This window comes from Notolepis coatsorum (genome assembly GCF_963971535.1).
Source record: "Notolepis coatsorum genome assembly, chromosome: 3".
NCBI lineage: Eukaryota > Metazoa > Chordata > Actinopteri > Aulopiformes > Paralepididae > Notolepis > Notolepis coatsorum.
The window spans coordinates 178,539,723-178,555,905 of record NC_140167.1 but is presented as its reverse complement, the minus strand read 5'-3'; positions in this window follow the sequence as shown (position 1 = coordinate 178,555,905).

Genomic DNA, 16,183 nt, shown 5'->3' with positions numbered 1-16,183 from the left:
CTTCCTCCAGAGACTAAAAGAAGGGAACACAAGACATGAATAGTGGACACTGTAACTTTTGAACACATAACCTGACTGATATGTTTGGATGTATTGACAGAGGAACTAAATGCTTGTAAAGCTCTCATGCAACTACATTTTGTTCTGCTATGTTAGTAAATAATGACATACCACTGCTTGCATTTGATGTTGGCACCGAGGGGTACTGGCTGGATTCTGGCTGCACTGTATTAATAAATAAATGGAATTATACATGGCAATACTTAAAGTAGGTGTAGCAGTTAGTGTCATAACTGACAAGTGTCACCACTATACCTGGGAAATGAACATCAGGTGGCTTGGCATATCTTCGCGTCACCCTGCTGTCTGGCTCTTCATCTGACTCCACTGCGTGCATATGATTTGTCCTAAAAAAAAAAAATTTAACATTCCCAGGCTCCCAGGATAATTCAATTAATTGAGCAATCCTTGAGACACTGTTCAGGAGCCAGCCCATGGCCCATTTCTGTTTAACCAAAAACTATCACGAGGAATTCAACTGTACCTTGCTCTTCTTTTCCGACGTACATCTGCTTCCTCTTCAGATTCCAAATCAGTGGTTAGACATCCAGTAGTCACGTACTTGTCTTCATGTTGCTTGGCCTTTACAAATGAGTCTGTAAAAGAACAAGCAGAAAATACAGCATGACATTAATAAGAAGTATGAGGAACAATTCACATCAGACAATAGCAGTGACTATACTTACCACAAGTAATTAAGAGCCGAATTTTGTCATATGTGGTCCATCCTTCACAGGGCATCATGTTTTCTTTAAGGGCCTTTGAATAATTTGTGTTTTTTGGGGGCCATAATAATGTACCTTCCGTTGGATTGAACCAGCTGGAAAGAACTGTTGCAGTTCCGCCATTTGGAAACAGTACAACGCCCCAGAGCACCACCTCACTTTCCATTCTGTGTACAATAAATTAAATTAGAATATTAATGATAAAAAAATTATAATGACAAAAACATGAATCATAAGATGTCTACTGCAGATGAGCTATTGGAATAGCTATGAGGCTATTTCCCTCTGGATACAGAACACATTTACGTTTAATAAAGCTAATTTTACCAACCCCGATCTCATCACACAACTCTCTAACCTTGTATGTACCTATGAGGGAGGACTCGCAGGGATAAGTGTAATATAATTCTTGGTGTCTGAACTTTCTGTAGATCACATAGACCTCACCTTCTTCCTGGACTATATTCTGCACTACTGCAATTGTATCTCCCACCTGAATACAATTATCCCCCTGCTTTGTAGACAAGGTAAAACGACAACTGGAGACCTTTGTGTACTGTAGAGCAACACTGAAATGTTGAGGAAGTGGACCATCAGTATGAATGTGCTTTAAAACTGGTTGATCTGTTGCTAATGGAACCTCAACATGTGGCATTTCTGACAGCCTTTTGACTACCTGTTGTAGAGGTTGGTGTGGCTTGCGTAAAAGATGCTTTATTTGGCCAAGATAATTCTCAAAAGGGAACCCTGAAACATTATCTAAAGGTCCAAATTGTTTGTATTCATCTGCTAAATGTATAAGCTGGTGGACACTGAACACAATCTCACCCGTACCATACAACTGTCCAAAGTGGCCCACAAAGGATATCATTAATCTATGTGCAAATTCAACCATTTGGCCAGAAGTTCCAGGAGACAAAAACAAATACATGGCCACTGAAAACAACATGAAGTTGTCATAAAACTCACTGGGAAGGCAATCCTTCAGAACTACAGGACCCCAGTATAACATGAAGGATCGGAGCTCAGTAGCTTTCCAACGATCAAGCTCATTCAAACCTCTTGGCTTGCGATTGAATTCAACAGGGGTGTGGGAATGTAACACCAGCAGTTTGCTTGATATACTGTTAACTGTTTGTGAAGGAAGCCTAGTGGCTAGATTGCCCTTTAACCACATATGCAACAGTTTTCTCATCAACCCAAGACAACAGAGGTGCATATAATCTATTGGGAATGAAGAAACCATCTTTACTATCCCTGTTAAAGGACTGAGTTTCTGTTTCAAGTGGTGTTCCTCATCAATCATATCACAATAACTCGAATCCGTCCTGAGCCTGACATTTGTTTCTGGATACGTCATTTTGTTCCTCCACACACCCTCTTGGTCACACTTGTCACACCCTGAATAACCATTATGTGACTTAATATTCTTAACGTAGGCCCTAGCAGGAGCATCACACACAAATGAGGAAACCTGTACATTCAATTTCTTACCATTATGAACAATGCCATTAGCCAGCACATTTTTAAGGTCGCTAACAAATTTCTGCAGATACTCAACAACACACTTTGGCTTGCTTAAACCACTAAATATACCGACAATAAATGGGGACTTAGTGTAATCACAATTCAGGATTGCAAGTATAGGCCAGAATTGAAGTCTTGAACTCCTAAAGAGGGGGAGACCATCTATATTGAACTGTAAAGTAAGAGTTGTGAGGTTCACTGGTAAACTTAAACATTTTAATCGTGAAAGTATTCCTCGCACCAATCCAAAATGATAGTACTCGCCACCTTGCATTTGAGTGGTTGCAACATGAGATTGTGTTCCAAGCAGAGTCCTTCCATCTTTAGGGAGCTTAGGGTGAAATAGCTTTAAGATGGACAGCAGAGCAGACAAAGCAACAAGACTAATGGAGTAGGATGTTGCCCAATATTTTAGGCTCCTTATAAGCAGATCCTGACTAGGCGGCTGCTCCTCATCGCTCTCATAGTGAGAATCTGATTCATCTTCATCATTGCCAGCTTCATCGTCTATATCATCATTTTCCATTTGCATATGATCAACTTCATTTCGAGCTACTGCACTACCATCAGAATGATCATTTTTCATTTGCACATCGGACTCAACTTCATCATTGCCAGCTACACTGCCATCTATATGACCATTTTCTATGTCTACATGTGAAGCTGGTAGTGCATCTAGTTGGGAAAAGTGTGAGCTTGTGAAGGCAGGTTCCCTATTCACACAGGGGTAAATATTTTCTCTTTGATTATGCAGAGATTCCTCATATTCCTTAAGGATATCTTTCTCTATGCCCCTTACAGTTCGAATGACTCTACGTCTTTTAGCCCAATACGATTCATAAGAAGCCATCTTAACCCATTAACTCCCGGATTGAAAGGTATATAATAACGTATAGGTTACAACAGGTCTAAATAGAAAAGAGGTGGTGCTGATTATAATTTTTTTGTTATTACTTGGCCTTTTTTTTGCAGTGAATCCTCCAGTCCTCTTCTCTTGTAGCACAACCCTGAAAATAGAGGGGAAAAAATTATTAAAATAATATATGCATAAAACAAATATATATATCAGCCAAATTATTAATTTATCAGGTCCTTCCAACATATTTTAAAATATTTAACCTCTTCCACCCGGAGCCTATTTTCTGAAAATCCGCCTAAAATATATACCTAGGTAAATGGAATATTGCTCCACTTCTACAAGGGCCATTTGCATATTCTTGTATAGCGTCATCTATCTATCTAATGTATATTCACAGTGTCAGAAATATTGTGTCTATTACTAGGCTTGCTTAAATTGTGATGAAACAAGGAGAATATTAATTATGATTTTTCTTTGCATCTTTGACAGTGAATAACACCATGCTAATAATGACCAAACATTAAAAACTGCCACTGATCTTGTTCAATACCTTCTTGAGTGTAAAATAAATAAAGGGAAGATTATTAAACAGAAGGTTCTGTAGATACTGTACTGAATTCTCCCATCCGGACCAATGTAATTTGAAATATTATCATAGAATATACAATAGCAGGCTCATAAATTACCTTATTATAGCCAATTCGCACATTTATATATATACATATATTATCTTTCAAATGCCCGAGTTCAATTTGGATTTAGTATCACCAGCGTGCATGAGAACAGATAATGAAATCTACTGTAATGTACAGTAGCTTTTTTATTTGATCAAGGTGGCACCATTTTGAAACTTTTCAAATCTAATTGTTGCTGAATGCTAACAATAGGGAAGATAAACTAACTATGTTTCAATATTTGTCATAAACGTTACCTTTTGTGGTAGAATGATCTCGAATAATAGCAGTTATTGGAATCATTCTCGAAGTCAACTTCCTTTCTGTTTAACTTTCTGTCTAAGTGCATGTCTATGGCTTGGGGGGGAAACATACACTTTAGAATCACCAGAAAGGCTTTCGAAATAGTGAAATGCCATGTTGGCCTCAATATTTTCAAAACAAATTATATGAAAAGGTTATGAAATCAACAAGAATGTGGTAAAATATGTAATAAAAACAGAGCTCAACGCAGACATTTGATCAGTAGAAATCCATTTGTTTCCCCCATACAAAGATGGCGCCGTTCTCGTGACGTCAGAGTGTAGCTGACGTTAGCTTGCTAAGCTATCAGATTCGCATGGTCTGTGTAGCTGGCTAAAGCTAGCAGACTCGCATGGTCGAGCTGACGTTAGCTTGCTAAGCTATCAGATTCGCATGGTCTGTGTAGCTGGCTAAAGCTAGCAGACTCGCATGGTCGAGCTGACGTTAGCTTGCTAAGCTATCAGATTCGCATGGTCTGTGTAGCTGGCTAAAGCTAGCAGACTCGCATGGTCGAGCTGACGTTAGCTGGCTAAGCTAGCAGACTCGCATGGTTGAGCTGACGTATAGCTGACGTACGTTAGCTCGCGCTGTTATAAGTTAACGCTACTTTCCAGGCCGGGGGTTTTGACATTTTCAAACCGTGAAACCGGTTACCGGCACATGCCTAATGTGAATAGCATAATACATTATATTGTCAAGGACTTACCAAAGACGTGTGCGCACTTGACTAGTCACGCTGAATGAAGACACCATGGCGCCAAGTTTTTCTTTTAATGCCTCAAGTCCCGTGAGATCTTCTAGCTGGCCTCGCGAGTTGCTTACGACCTACCCCCTCGAAGGGGAGGGGGGAGGGGAGGGGGGATTATCAGCACTACGTTGTAACCATGTAATTTCATTGTTGGGCATTTCAACATTGAAAAACAAGCATCTATACTAAATCGATTCAACAACAGTTTTTCAAATGTTGAAATGGTGTCTGTAATTTAGATATTGAATAAACATAGCTTTTTCAACCTCAACCAAAAATAACCAATCTGACCAAAATCCAACATTTAATTAATGTCTTTTGCTATCTGGGTAGCTTTTCGAAATGCTATAAAAAGGATATGAACCGATTAAAAAACAATCCGCTTTGACAATGTTGACTGCAAACAAGTCATTGATAAGCGACGGGCAGATTAGACACATAGCCATAATTTAAAACATAGATTAGGCGTTTTTAACGCTAACATTGAAGTGGATGATGGCATTCAACGGGGTAAAAGGTAAACAAGGCCGGCAATGAAAGTGTTAACAGACAATTAAAGTAGAATGAAATCAAATGGAATATATAAACTAAATTAGAATATTCTTTCTTATTACAGGTTTACATCTGTGGTGGCTACAACGGGACAGAATATCTGCTCACAGCTGAGTGCTACAGCCCAGACACTAACCAGTGGACTCTGATCGCCCCCATGAGCAGCAGGCGTGGCGGAGTGTGTGTCGCTGCGTATGGAGGACAAGTCTATGCGGTAGGTGCACACAGAGACAAATGCTTTATACTAGATATTTTATAGATATGTATCATTTGACTTTCAATGCTTCTGTGATGCCCTCATTTCCCTAAATGGATTAATACAGTGTCTGCCTGCCTTAACCACACACTAAAACATTCCTCTCATGTGTCCTGTCCTCAGGTGGGAGGGTTTGACTATGGAAACGCCCTGCATAGCGCAGAGGCCTACAGCCCCTTGACTGACTCCTGGAGCGCCCTGCCTGCCATACTCACCCCCCGCAGCCACTTTGGCATTGCGGTGCTGGACGACCTGCTCTTTGTGGTCGGAGGCTACAATGGCTTCACCTCCATCTCCAACGTGGAGCGCTACGACCAGAGCAGCGACAAGTCGACTGTAGCCGAGGACATGAAGACCCGGCACGGTTGCCTAAGCTGCTGCATAATGCATGGTCTGCCATTTTACATGAGCCAGTACGCTGCTCCCCGTGGAGGAGGAGGATGAGGAGGAGGAGGAGGAGGAGGAGCAGGAGGAGGAGGAGGAGGAGCAGGAGGAGGAGCAGGAGGAGGATTAGGAGGAGGATGAGGAGGATTAGGAGGAAGATGATTAGGAGCAGTAGGAGCAGGAGGAAGAGGAAGAGGAGGAGGAGGAGGAGGAGCATGATGATTAGGAGCAGGAGGAGGAGGAGGAGGAAGAGGAGGATGAAGAGGATGAGGAAGAGGAGGAGGAGGAGGAGGAGGAAGATGAGGATTAGGAGCAGGAGGAGGAGGAGGAAGAGGAGGATTAGGAGGAGGAGGAAGAGGAAGATGAGGAAGAGGAGGAGGACGATGAGGAAGAGGAGGATGATGAGGAGGAGGAGCAGGATGTTTAAGAGCAGGAGGAGGATTAGGAGGAGGAGGAAGAGGAAGAGGAGGAGGAGGAGGAAGAGGAGGAGGAGGCAGCAGGGGATCCATCTAAGAACCTTAAACATTTATTAGACCAAAAGAAATCCTAAGGAATTTATAAATTACTATCAGCCAAAGGTGGTGCATTTCTTTCTTCTAGTAATTCAGACAATATCTGTTTTTAGTTTGTGTAATGTAACAGGGTATCTGCAGGTTTAGCCCAGTCAGATTTAAGGCTTTTTAAGACTTTTTAATGCCACTCAGAATTAAATTTAATACCAATTTCACGATAACAAAATGGCAAAAATCATGGGTACTCTCAGTACACTCATTCAAGGGTACTACGACTATGCCTGCACCTCATGGTACCAAAGCACCTCAAAGGCACTAAAAACAAGATTACAAACATCACAAAACAAACTGGTCAGACTACTGCTTAACCTCACTCCTAAAACCCACTTTACCCCTGCCCACATTCAAAACCGCTCTTAAAGAGCACCTACGGGAGGCTGCAATTCGAAACTGGCCACGGTAAATGTCCAACCCCCCCCCTCCTCCTAATGTACAGTCTCATCCCCATCATATATATATACTATTTTCTGTTATGATCTCTGGGTAACAGTACTGTATATTATTTGCATATCGTATGTCACAAATGTAACAGTACTACAGTATATACCTGTATGTCATGATGTCATGTATGTTTTTACTGTATTTATTTCTGTATATTTTATTTCATTTTTATTCTATTTTACTCTACTCTTATCCTAGGCAACTTTATTGATTTGTGTTATTATTCTAATTCGTGACCTGTCCTGTTTAAATGTTGAGCGATTTGCAGTGTCAAATTTCCCACGGGATAATAAAAGTATTTCTATTCTATCTATTCTATGTTGTGTATGTCAATATGAATTGAAAATGGGGGACCCTGATGTAAACAAGACAAACGTCTTTCTCTGGTCTGCAATGCATCCCCTTATTATTGTGTGTATTGAGCTGTACTGTATTGTACCCATTCTGCAATCTGTTAAATAAAGTTTTCATTCATCCAGTTGTTTTGTTTTTGTGGTTTGGTTGAATGAATACTTTATTTAACAGATTTCAGAATGGGTACAATACAGTACAGCTCAATACACACAATAATAAGGGGATGCAGACCAGAGAAAGACGTTTGTCTAGTTTACATCAGGGTCCCCCATTTTCAATTCATAGTGACATTTATGACATGCACAACATACATGACATTTATGGCATAGGGATATACATGACATACAGGTATATATTACCGTTACATTTGTGACATACATGATATGCAAATATACAGTACTGTTACGCATAGATCCTAACAGAGTCAGGGAACATCGCTTGAAACACCTCTCCTAGTCCCTCATTTCCATTGTAGGACTGATGCTTTGCGACCGTATTTAGAACCCACAGTACCTCAGCTTCAAGGGTTGGCGTGGAGCCGAACGTTACCCGGACAGGTGCAGATGTAATTGGTGGTAGACCTACCTGTCCCTGAGCAGTTGATGTGGACGGCGTCGAAAAGAAATTTGATATTGAAGTTGTCTGCAGGCGGGTTTTTGTAGAGGTAACATGCTTAGCGCTGTGCATGCGTGACTCGACTGCTTTTATTCCCATCGTTCCCAGTTTAAAATCCTTTTTGCAGAGTTTGCAGCGGGCCTCGTACTTTCACTGGGACCAACCACACGGTGCAAACAGAGGGTTTTCGAGCCAGTTCTCATTAAATTTGCACTTTCCCATGTTAAATTAACGAGTGCAAATAAATACAAATCAATTAAACTAAACTAAACTAAAGTCGGATTTAAGACATTTTAAGACAAATTAAGGCCTTAATAGTTGATAGTTGAATTTAAGACTTTTTAAGACTTTTTAAGGTCCCGCGGACACCCTGTGTAATGTAATATCTGTTTTTAGTTTGTGTAATGTAATGTAATATCTGTTTTTAGTTTGTGTAATGTAATGTAATATCTGTTTTTAGTTTGTGTAATGTAATATCTGTTTTTAGTTTGTGTAATGTAATGTAATATCTGTTTTTAGTTTGTGTAATGTAATGTAATATCTGTTTTTAGTTTGTGTAATCTAATGTAATATCTGTTTTTAGTTTGTGTAATGCACATAATATGGGAACTTTTATCCATATGCTAGCCCGGCATAGTTCTGACAGCTGTCACTTGTGCTACTGCAAAATAAATGACAGACGACTTTGTGTTGTCAACTGATTGTGCGTTTCTCTATTCCGATGATTTCTACAATATAATATATATATATAAATAACTGTCTTTTACTAGCACCTTACTACTATGCAGTGATGGGCAGTAGCTAGCTACAAGTAGCGACGCTACATAGCTTAACTACAATTCTTAGTAGCGTGATGGTAGCGTCGCTACTTTTGAACCAAGTAGCGTTCTCTGTAGTGCAGCTATTTTTAGAACGAAGTAGTGATGTAGCGTGAGGAAACGCTACACGCTACTATCCGGAGAAACAGACATAAAGATTTGTGAAAAAAAATAAAACTCCACGCAGAAAACCCACTATGATTGGTTGGTTGGTTTAGATATGAGTATGACGACTCACAATTGGGTAAGGTTAGGCCAAAACATTACGGGTAGGCCAATCAGAGGCAGGATAGGGTGGGACTCCAGCTCCGCAAACCAGGAAGTGCAAATCAAAACAGACCACTGAATGAATGAATGCAATTTAACAGATCACATTAACCAGTCCGCACGAAATGGCAGAGGGATTCGATGTTTCCAGGGCTGATGGCATTGATGAAGATGATGATGTCAATAACAACAATGCCTCTCCATGGCCCTATCTGGAAAAATTTATGAGTTTGACTGAAAAAACGGCTAAAACATAATGTTTAGATGTTTATTGTGTCAGCCAAAATCGAAGCTGATCTCAACTTCCCACACGCCCAGCACTAACTTGAGAACACATATTCAGGTAAGCTGATGAAAAGCTTTACATAAACATTGTCAACTGTTCCCAAACAGCACACAAGTCAGTGCACTTTCTGTCAACAGCTATAACTAATAGATAGCTGCTATCATGTTTCACTGTAGGCAGAAAATGAACAATATTATGGGGGTGGAGGAAAAGAAAAAACAAACTAACATTAAATACATACACTAAGTGTTATGGTTTGTAACCGACCCCAATCGCACAACACAAGACAGGTATGATGGTTTGCCAAGAAACAGATATTTATTGAGAGACAGGGAAAAAAGGGCACTGTCCCTTTAAGGGAGAACACAAATACAGGAATATAACAAGAGGGGAAAAACTAGGTGCCTTTAAGAGGCGGGCAGGAAAAGGGAACACTAAGGGAAGGTTAATGAACGCTAGGGGAAACATTAAAGGAAACGCTAGGGGAAGGTTAAAGGAACAGAGGAACTAGAGACTAGGAGATGTCGGGACAAGGAGAGCTAGGGAACAGGAGAACTGGGGACTAGGAGAACTAGGGACAAGGAACTAGGTGGAACTAGAAGGGGAGAACTTGGGACCAGGAACTAGGTGGAACTAGAAAGGGGAGAACTAGGGACAGAGGGGACTGAGGCCCGCGGAGGCGGGCTGGGGACAGGGAGGAACTGGGGACTGGTGGGAAAACATCTGGGCCGCTCTGCAGAACAGAGGAGAGGGTTAATATTCAAAAGGGAACAAACAGAGCAGATGCAGAACAGTCCAAATAAACAAAGTAACAAAGTAATAATATCTTCGTGTGACAAACACACAGGGGGAGATGTAATGTCCAAAAATACTATCTAAGTGAGAACAAAAACAGAGTGGGAGATGAAATGTCCAAACTACTAACTAAGTGAGAACAAAAAAGGAGGCATTACGCTGGGTGAGTGACTTAACAATCAAAACTCACCCAAGCGTATGCGTAATGGTACAGGAACAGCAGCGGGACGAGGGCAAGAGGCATTACGCTGGGTGAGTGACATCACAATCAAAACTCACCCAGGCGTATGCGTAATGGTACAGGAAACGCAGCGGGACGGGGGCAAGAGGCATTACCCTGGGTGAGTGACATCACAATCAAAACTCACCCAGGCGTATGCGTAATGGTACAGGAAACGCAGCGGGACGGGGGCAAGAGGCATTACGCTGGGTGAGTGACATCACAATCAAAACTCACCCAGGCGTATGCGTAATGGTGCAGGAACAGCAGCGGCGGCGAGGGTGTCGCCACCGGGTAGCTGGCTGTCCGAGCCGAGGAACAGAGTGCTGGAACAGCGGCGGTGGCGAGGGTGTCGTCCACCGGGTAGCCGCTGTCGGAGCCGAGGAACAGGGTGCTGGAACAGCGGCGGTGGCGAGGGTGTCGTCCACCGGGTAGCCGCTGTCGGAGCCGAGGAACAGAGTGGCGCGCCACACCTTGGTGTGCACGTCGGAACCGAGAGACGCCTCGGGGTGCGTCTGCGAGGAGGAGTGTGCCAAGCACGAGGATCCTTGGAAGATGCGCGTTGCGCGCTGGAGACTGGAGAGCGTGCCAAGCCCTTGAAGATGCGCGTTGCGCGCTGGTGACTGGAGAGCGTGCCAAGCCCTTGCAGATGCGCGTTGCGCGCTGGTGACTGGAGAGCGTGCCAAGCACGAGGATCCTTGGAAGATGCGCGTTGCGCGCTGGAGACTGGAGAGCGTGCCAAGCACGAGGATCCTTGGAAGATGCGCGTTGCGCGCTGGAGACTGGAGAGCGTGCCAAGCCCTTGAAGATGCGCGTTGCGCGCTGGTGACTGGAGAGCGTGCCAAGCCCTTGCAGATGCGCGTTGCGCGCTGGTGACTGGAGAGCGTGCCAAGCCCGAGGATCCTTGGAAGATGCGCGTTGCGCGCTGGAGACTGGAGAGCGTGCCAAGCCCTTGAAGATGCGCGTTGCGCGCTGGTGACTGGAGAGCGTGCCAAGCCCTTGCAGATGCGCGTTGCGCGCTGGTGACTGGAGAGCGTGCCAAGCCCGAGGGTCCGGGAGATGCGCGTTGGTCTAGATGTGCGTCAGGACGAACAGCTGCGCTGGGGTCTGCAGTGGAGCGCTGGGGTGCCTCCCGTGGAAGTACAGGGAGCGCAGAACAGTCTCCTCCACAGGCTACGGCGACAGCAGACGAAGGCTGGAGCAAAACATCTCAAGGCTGGAGAAATCCATATACAGCATTGGTAGACCAGAGGATCTCCCGAAAGAGTCTAGATGTTAGAGAATATGACTCAGCATGAATACAACACGACCCCACGCCGAAACGAGGGGAAGAGCCCTGGTATTTAAAGCCCACAGGGGAACTAATTAGCCTGCCACCACAGGTGCGAGATGTAATTGATAATAGTCCAGGTGTGGCCACTGAGAGTAAACGAGAGTAAAGAACGAGAGGGTGGGGGCTAGAGAGAGTGAGTGAGAAGGGAATTTCTAACAGTAGGCTTAAAGAAAACAGAGAAAGTTGGTGAGCAGCGGACAAAACCTCACAGTACCCCCCCCCTCAACGGGAGCCACCCGGCGACCCAAAACAAATACAGACAGAGTGGCAGGGGGCAAAACAAGACAAAAACAAAAGGTACTGGCCAAGCCAGCAGGGGAAGCCACCACAAGAGTGGGGCTAGCAAAAGAGACAGGGTCGCCGAGGGGTAACTAGGGTAGCAGAGGGGCAACAGGAGGAGCTGAGGGGTAACCAGAGGAGCTGAGGGGTAACCAGAGGAGAAGAGGGGCAAGCAGGGTAGCTAAGGCGCAACCAGAGGAGCTGAGGGGCAACTAGAGGAGCTGAGGGGTAACCAAGAGGAGCACCGGGAAAAGGGCTAGCAGAGGGAAGGTTAGCTGCCAGGGCACTGATAGCTACAGGGCCTATGCTAGCTGTACTGCTACATCAACATAGAGGCTGCGCAAGCTGCCGGAGCCAGGCTAGCAGAGGGAAAGGGTAGCTGCCAGGGCACTGATAGCTACAGGGCCTATCCTAGCTGTACTGCTACATCAACATAGAGGCTGCGCTAGCTGCCGAGCCAGGCTAGCAGGGGGAAAGGGTAGCTGCCAAGGCACTGATAGCTACAGGGCCTATGCTAGCTGTACTGTTACACTAACATAGAGGCTGCGCTAGCTGCCGGAGCTAGGCTGGCAGACAGGGCTGGACCAGCATGAGAGAACAAGCTAGCTGGAAGGACAGTCCTAGCTGTGTGAGAGAAACTGAACATGCTAGCTGAAGGGGCAGTCCTAGCAGTGGGAATACTGACCTTGCTAGCTGAAGGGCAGTCCTAGCAGCGTGAGATAAACTGACCTTGCTAGCTGAAAAGGCAGTCCTAGCAGTGGGAGATAAGCTGACCTTGCTAGCTGAAAGGGCAGTCCTAGCAGTGGGGAGAGAAACTGACCTTGCTAGCTGAAAGGGCAGTCCTAGCAGTGGGGATGGTACACAAAAAAGTGGAGGCCATGCAGAGGGACCGGGTTAGCTGCTTGGGCCTGGCTAGCTACAGGGCCTATGTCAGCTGCAAGGCTGCATTAACATAGAGGCTGTGCTAACAGCCGGGGCCAAGCTAGCAGACTGGGACCATGCAGAGGGAAACTGGGTTAGCTGCCAGGGCATGGCTAGCTACAGGGCCCATGCCAGCAGCAAGGGCTGCATAAACATAGAGGCTGTGCTAGCAGCCGGGGCAAAGCTAGCAGACAGGGGCTCTGCTGAGGGACTGGGTTAGCCGCCAGGGCATGGCTAGCTACAGGGCCTATGCCAGCAGCAAGGGCTGCATCAACATAGAGGCTCGGGGCTAAGCTAGCAGACAGGGGCTCTGCTGAGGGACTGGGTTAGCTGCCAGGGCATGGCTAGCTACAGGGGGGTCAAACAGGGCTAAACGGGAAGCAAACAGGGGAGCTAACCGGGGAGACTAACAAGCTAAACAAGGGAGCTAAACAGGACTAACAAGGAAGCTAGAGGGAACAAGAAAAAAAAAAGGCAAACTCAACATACACCGTCTGTGCTGGCTGGGGTCGTCGATTTGGTGGGGTCGTACTGTTATGGTTTGTAACCGACCCCAATCGCACAACACAAGACAGGTATGATGGTTTGCCAAGAAACAGATATTTATTGAGAGACAGGGAAAAAAGGGCACTGTCCCTTTAAGGGAGAACACAAATACAGGAATATAACAAGAGGGGAAAAACTAGGTGCCTTTAAGAGGCGGGCAGGAAAAGGGAACACTAAGGGAAGGTTAATGAACGCTAGGGGAAACATTAAAGGAAACGCTAGGGGAAGGTTAAAGGAACAGAGGAACTAGAGACTAGGAGATGTCGGGACAAGGAGAGCTAGGGAACAGGAGAACTGGGGACTAGGAGAACTAGGGACAAGGAACTAGGTGGAACTAGAAGGGGAGAACTTGGGACCAGGAACTAGGTGGAACTAGAAAGGGGAGAACTAGGGACAGAGGGGACTGAGGCCCGCGGAGGCGGGCTGGGGACAGGGAGGAACTGGGGACTGGTGGGAAAACATCTGGGCCGCTCTGCAGAACAGAGGAGAGGGTTAATATTCAAAAGGGAACAAACAGAGCAGATGCAGAACAGTCCAAATAAACAAAGTAACAAAGTAATAATATCTTCGTGTGACAAACACACAGGGGGAGATGTAATGTCCAAAAATACTATCTAAGTGAGAACAAAAACAGAGTGGGAGATGAAATGTCCAAACTACTAACTAAGTGAGAACAAAAAAGGAGGCATTACGCTGGGTGAGTGACTTAACAATCAAAACTCACCCAAGCGTATGCGTAATGGTACAGGAACAGCAGCGGGACGAGGGCAAGAGGCATTACGCTGGGTGAGTGACATCACAATCAAAACTCACCCAGGCGTATGCGTAATGGTACAGGAAACGCAGCGGGACGGGGGCAAGAGGCATTACGCTGGGTGAGTGACATCACAATCAAAACTCACCCAGGCGTATGCGTAATGGTACAGGAAACGCAGCGGGACGGGGGCAAGAGGCATTACGCTGGGTGAGTGACATCACAATCAAAACTCACCCAGGCGTATGCGTAATGGTGCAGGAACAGCAGCGGCGGCGAGGGTGTCGCCACCGGGTAGCTGGCTGTCCGAGCCGAGGAACAGAGTGCTGGAACAGCGGCGGTGGCGAGGGTGTCGTCCACCGGGTAGCCGCTGTCGGAGCCGAGGAACAGGGTGCTGGAACAGCGGCGGTGGCGAGGGTGTCGTCCACCGGGTAGCCGCTGTCGGAGCCGAGGAACAGAGTGGCGCGCCACACCTTGGTGTGCACGTCGGAACCGAGAGACGCCTCGGGGTGCGTCTGCGAGGAGGAGTGTGCCAAGCACGAGGATCCTTGGAAGATGCGCGTTGCGCGCTGGAGACTGGAGAGCGTGCCAAGCCCTTGAAGATGCGCGTTGCGCGCTGGTGACTGGAGAGCGTGCCAAGCCCTTGCAGATGCGCGTTGCGCGCTGGTGACTGGAGAGCGTGCCAAGCACGAGGATCCTTGGAAGATGCGCGTTGCGCGCTGGAGACTGGAGAGCGTGCCAAGCACGAGGATCCTTGGAAGATGCGCGTTGCGCGCTGGAGACTGGAGAGCGTGCCAAGCCCTTGAAGATGCGCGTTGCGCGCTGGTGACTGGAGAGCGTGCCAAGCCCTTGCAGATGCGCGTTGCGCGCTGGTGACTGGAGAGCGTGCCAAGCCCGAGGATCCTTGGAAGATGCGCGTTGCGCGCTGGAGACTGGAGAGCGTGCCAAGCCCTTGAAGATGCGCGTTGCGCGCTGGTGACTGGAGAGCGTGCCAAGCCCTTGCAGATGCGCGTTGCGCGCTGGTGACTGGAGAGCGTGCCAAGCCCGAGGGTCCGGGAGATGCGCGTTGGTCTAGATGTGCGTCAGGACGAACAGCTGCGCTGGGGTCTGCAGTGGAGCGCTGGGGTGCCTCCCGTGGAAGTACAGGGAGCGCAGAACAGTCTCCTCCACAGGCTACGGCGACAGCAGACGAAGGCTGGAGCAAAACATCTCAAGGCTGGAGAAATCCATATACAGCATTGGTAGACCAGAGGATCTCCCGAAAGAGTCTAGATGTTAGAGAATATGACTCAGCATGAATACAACACGACCCCACGCCGAAACGAGGGGAAGAGCCCTGGTATTTAAAGCCCACAGGGGAACTAATTAGCCTGCCACCACAGGTGCGAGAGGTAATTGATAATAGTCCAGGTGTGGCCACTGAGAGTAAACGAGAGTAAAGAACGAGAGGGTGGGGGCTAGAGAGAGTGAGTGAGAAGGGAATTTCTAACAGTAGGCTTAAAGAAAACAGAGAAAGTTGGTGAGCAGCGGACAAAACCTCACACTAAGAGGGAAAAGATCACCTAGCAGTGGTTCTCAACCTGTGGGTCAGGACCCCCAGGGGGGGTCCCCACATGATTTTGGGGCCATGGAATGTTTTGTGAGTATAGTAACCGGTATTCAATTAAAAACCGGGTCTCTATTAATGACCGGGTGCGCTGTTGAGCTAAGCAATTATAAGCCGGCCTCCTAATACAAGCCGGGTTTCATGTATATTAGAGGAATTACGGTATTTCCCTCAACGGATTTACCATAGGCAATATATTTTGTTATATGCTGGCCTGGCTGTGCAGTAAATACCATATAATGGTATGGTGTTTGTAACTGAGGGGTACAATTCCCTGACTGTATTGAG